The following is a 5,282-nucleotide window of genomic DNA, read 5'->3' as shown; positions in this document are numbered from 1 at the left end:
GAGATGGGCAATCTGCTGACTTGGGTTCATTTTATTTTATTGATTTTTAAAATAGCTGCTTTTTTCCCAAAAGGGCCCTGGGGCAGTGAACAGCTTTACTGTGTGTTTGAGAGCCAGGAAAAAGGCAGAAGCAGAGCTTGAGGCGCAGCACAGAGGCATCAGTGAGGAAGGACCAGGCAAACCCCCACCTCCTGAGCCTCAGGATGTCCCCCAGAACCTCAGCACACCCAGAGACCGGGGCATTCCTCCTGCCACCGCTGGGACACTGCAGCTGCACATGGTCTCAGAGGGAAAATGATGCTCACAACGTCACAGCACAATTAATGGTGAAGACCATCAACAGGAGAGTCAATGACAATCAAAGACAAATGAACTGTGTTCAAATTCCTCGCTTTAATGGATTCCTTCTTGATTAGAGTCATTTCAACTCTGTCTTTAGTAAATAAACAACATTAATAAGTGTATCAGCTGATATAGAAGTGTATCAGCTTACGCTGAAATAACTGGAGCTTGCTTGCTTGGTTCAACAGGAGCTGATGTGATACTGAACGGATTCAGTGGGAAATGCTCAGCGTGTTAATGTTTAATGTTTTAGGGGTACTAAGCAGTGATAACACACTGATTATGCTCTTCACACAATCCCAGCACCATGCAGCCAAAAATGTTCCTCTCCCTCTGGGTTTCCCACTGTTGAGTTCATGGCTGAGGTGAGACTCATAGGATCACAGAATGGTTTGGGCTGGAAAGGAACTTAACGTCATCCAGTTCCACCCCCTTGCCATGGACACCTCACACTAGACCATGCCACCCAAAGCTCTGTCCAACCTGGCCTTGAACACTGCCAGGGATGGAGCATTCACAACCTCTTTGGGCAACCTGCTGACTTCTTCCAGCACCTCACCACCCTCACAGTAAAGAACTTCTCCCTTATATCTAACCTGAACTTCCCCTGTTTCAGTTTGAACCCATCACCCCTTGTCCTATCGCTACAGTCCCTGATGAGGAGTCCCTCTCCACCATCCTTGTATAGGTCCCTGCAGTCCTTGGAAGGAGAACCTGGTCCCTCTCGCTGCACCAATGGACTAATTGCTGCTGCTGGAGAAACCCAGAGCATCCATCCATCCTGCAATGGACCCGCACATCTGCAGCACATCTGCACTGCCTCGAGAAACCAGGCTGGCCCCATCCACAGACACAGACATCACAAAATGACCTGCTTCTACCTGAGCAGGTTGGTGATAACTGCTGCCAGTGGAGCACCCGCATCACCCCAAGCATCCATCTGCTGCTGTGAACATGGAACCCAACCACAGCCCCTGTCCTGCACTGCTCTGTGTTACTGCAGGCCAGAGGGAGACACCCCCTTACTCCCCAACTCATCCTCCCCTTGGTTCCCTCTCTCTGAGAGGAGCTGTGAGCTATTCCTTAACAACCCTTAACCTAGTCCTGAGGAAGTGCTTTTTGGTGTGACTCCAATACACATGTAGCTTCGCATTACATTTTAGCACTCCCAGTAGGAAGGAGCTCTTTACTGGGAGAAGTGACTTACGGTAGTGCAGGATTCTGGGTTTGGTCTTTGTGTTAGAGATATTTGAAGCCTGGTGAAAACGAAGCATCATCTCAGCATCATCTATAGAAGAGCTAAGCCTTGTGCATGGGGAAGCATTCCTGAGGAAGTTAAGTGTCTGAAATAAACCTGTTCACTCATCTGGCAGAACAGAGGCATGGAATTGTTATTCATCAAGATGAAACCAGCATTAGGATAAAACTCCCCGGCGCTGTTAATAACTTGTGTTGACGAGGGAGTCACAACAGCAGCAATAAGGCAGATGTCCCCCTGAGCTCCGAGGAGCAGGGTTTTCATGGGCTGTGAGCAAGGAGAAGCATGTGTCTCTGGTAATAACTTTCTGAGCGGCTCCATCAGAACAGCCACCACGAATTTATCTCTTTCTATTCTCTCCAAAAGCTTTGTCAGCTCGGAATGAGCTGCTGTGGCTGCACAGCATCTCCATGGCCACGTGTGTCTCCAGCCCAGCTCCCCGAGCAGTTCCATCATAATGATGAAGTTTCTTAACTTAAATCAGGGATGTCTCTGGAGTTCCCTATGACAACGTGAACTTAAGATAAACAATGAATGATGAATAGGCCAATTACTGCAGCCTCCCTTCAGCTGAGGCCATATGTGGCTAGTTGATAAGAGGAGGTACGTGTCCTCTCATCTGGCAAACGTTATGGGAAGTGGGATGGTTTGAAGCAGAAATGGTTCTATCTAATCAGGCGCTGGCTAATGAGCAATTTCCTTTTAGATGTGATTTGTCCCTCTCTCTGTTTGTTGTCCGGGATGCTGGAAGCAAAGAGGGAGCCAGCAGCCCGGCCGGCATGTGTGCAAGTGCATCACCCTGGTGTAAATCACCTCCCTCTGTCCCCACAGTGGGTCCCAGTCTGAGACACAACAGCAGCAGGAGGTGGCCTAGGGCTGTGTGATGGTTCTGCACATCTCTCCCAAGGTGAGGAAGCCTTTCCTGAGAGACCCACCCAAACCAGGGAACAGCCGTTCCTTAAAGCTACGTCCAGCCTGCTCAAAGCTTCCTGTGTGCAACAGCAAAATGGGACAGACACCTTGGACCAGGGCTGCAGGACCAGGGGATGGACACCTTGGACCACATCTGCAGGACCAGGGTACGGACACCTTGGACCACATCTGCAGGACCAGGGGGTGGACACCTTGGACCACATCTGCAGGACCAGGGTACGGACACCTTGGATCACATCTGCAGGACCAGGGGGCAGACACCTTGCCCTGGATGATGTATTTTGGGGCTGGAGCACCTAGTAGAGCAAAGCAAGAGGCATTTCCCCTACTGAAAGACACCCCCCCAGCAGCACCCATGGAGAAGAAGCAAAGGGATGGACCCCGTGTTGTCCCCCCAGGATGCTGAAGCTCTGTATTGCTTCCCTGGCTCCATTATTGCCACCACAGCACTCTGCAGCCAGAGTCCCACAGTAAATGAGATGATTTACTTACTACCTATGGAATTGCCCAATTAATTCACTATCCACATTAATATTATGGCTCATTTTTAACTTTACTGTCTCCATCGTTCCAATTTAGTGCTGCTCGGAGATGCTGCCGCTGACCTTAATGGGTTTTTCATTATAACAAAGAGCACCATATTAATCACCAGGGGGTTCAGCTGGAGGCTGCTGCTTGAGCCCCATTGCTTTGAGAACCTGCTTTTTAGTGGTTTGGGGACCTATTTTACCTCAGCCAGGCTTCTCACCCTTACTCACACCATGTAGGAGCCCTTGTGCTGTCCGGGAGGAATTCCTTGGTGCCACATTTCCAGGCACAGAGATCTGATGCAGCAGTCAAGCTACACTGAGAATATGTAGAAAACTGAAAGGATGCTCCAGTCGTCGCCAATGAGCCTCTTATTGCCCTGTATAGAAATCAAATGGCTTTTAATCATTTCAAATGTTCTTCTGGGTATCAATTAGTCACACATTAATATCAGTATTGCTTCTCTTCCACAGCTCACATCAGATTAAATTCTCCCCTGTCATAGACACTGGCGCTCATTAGCTTCAAGGAAAATTAGTGATTGTTCCCTCTTCATTGGCACTGATGGGATATTTCCATCGGAACTGCTTTTTATACAGAGAATCTGATTGTCATCTTAAAGAGGGTTTTTCCCCCTCAAAAAATGTTGTCTTTTCATAGAAAGTCCTTTATTTTTTTTCTTTATCTGACACCCTGAACGTTGAGCTGGAGAATTGGGAAATGGAGGGAAAAAAGACATTCCTGAGTGGCATCGTAGATTCATAGACTGGTTTGGGTTGGAAAGGACCTTAAGATCATCCAGTTCCAACCCCCTGCCCCGGGCAGGGACACCTTCCACTAGAGCAGGTTGCTCCAAGCCCCTGTGTCCAACCTGGCCTTGAACACTGCCAGGGATGGGGCATTTAACACTGCTTTGGGCAACCTGCTGTGGTTTCTGTCCCTCTTTGCATCCCAAATATCCATCTCTCTGTCGGGATCCAGCTGCTGAGGGGAAGGCCAATTTGGGTTGCCCAAGGACTTGCTGCCCTGGTTCAAGGCTGGATACTTACCATGCTCTCTATGGAAAGCAGCAGTGCGGAGGGGTCCCATCCTGCTCCCTGCATGGGGGTCAGGACACACGGGGCTGGCTGCATGTGCATGCACTGTATGTGCTCATTCCCATCGCTCCCCATCCCCTGGGCCAGCAGTGCCCAGCTCTGCAGGCTGCAGCAAGACTCAGTCTCCACCCCAGAGGTGGGATCCTCAATGCTCCATCCCCACCATTCCATTCCCAGCTCTGGAATGGTGTTTATGGAGATTTATCAGCTCCAAGCCTGGGAGGTTCTCACCTCTTCCAGCTGCTTCCACCACCCAATTCCTGATCGTGTTCCACTGATTGCCATTAAAAACCTCGACATTCCCTTACAACATAATAGACCAAGAATATTTCACTTGCTTTACGAGTGGTATTTGCACCTGGAGCGGGGGCATTGTGAAGAGGGGCTGCTCCTCTCGCCATAGCGCCTGCTTAGCGGCACCACTGTAATTCTCTCCTGTAATCACAACTCTCTCTCAGCTGAGCTGCTCCAAAGTTTTCCTTTGAAACTCGAATTTTGACAGGGAAAGGAAATGTTTCCCGATGCTTCGGTTTCCAATGAATAACAAAGGCTTCGAGGAGGAACTTTGTGGTGAGAAGTGAAGACACAAAGCCCGTGTCTGCACAGGTTTGCTGCATTTAGATTCCCTGAACCTTTCGGGTGCTTTCAAAGGCTATCTGTGGTTGCTGCTCTCCATTAAAAAGGGATTTTTCTCCTCCAAATAACCTGCTGCCTTTCACTCTTCGATATGGTTCCCTTCTGTTATTGGCCTCTCAAATATTAAACTAAACCCCCCTTGGTGTGCTTTACATCCCGGAGCGATTGGTACTGGATTAAGGGAAGGGGAGCTGGCAAACCCAGCACTGGACCCACTTAAAGCAATTCCTTTCTTCATTTCCCACCCTGAGCCAAGCCCAGTATGGGTTTTCTTTTTATACACTGCAGTTTTAATTAGTGCATGATGCACTCCGGGTTTTTATTAGATAAACAGCTTGGAAAAACAACCCGTGCCAGCTCCTCGGCACCAGGGAGCCTCATCCTGTTCAGACTAGAAACTCCACGCTGGATTTCTGGAATTCTTCCTTCAGATGGGTTCGTTTCCATGAAGAAACGGTGCGATTGCAGCAAATGGAAATTCTGGAATG

The sequence above is a fragment of the Nestor notabilis genome, unplaced genomic scaffold (assembly GCF_000696875.1).
Source record: "Nestor notabilis isolate BGI_N333 unplaced genomic scaffold, ASM69687v1 scaffold23637, whole genome shotgun sequence".
Lineage (NCBI taxonomy): Eukaryota > Metazoa > Chordata > Aves > Psittaciformes > Psittacidae > Nestor > Nestor notabilis.
The sequence above is the reverse complement of the archived record's forward strand: the minus strand, read 5'-3'. Positions refer to the sequence as shown.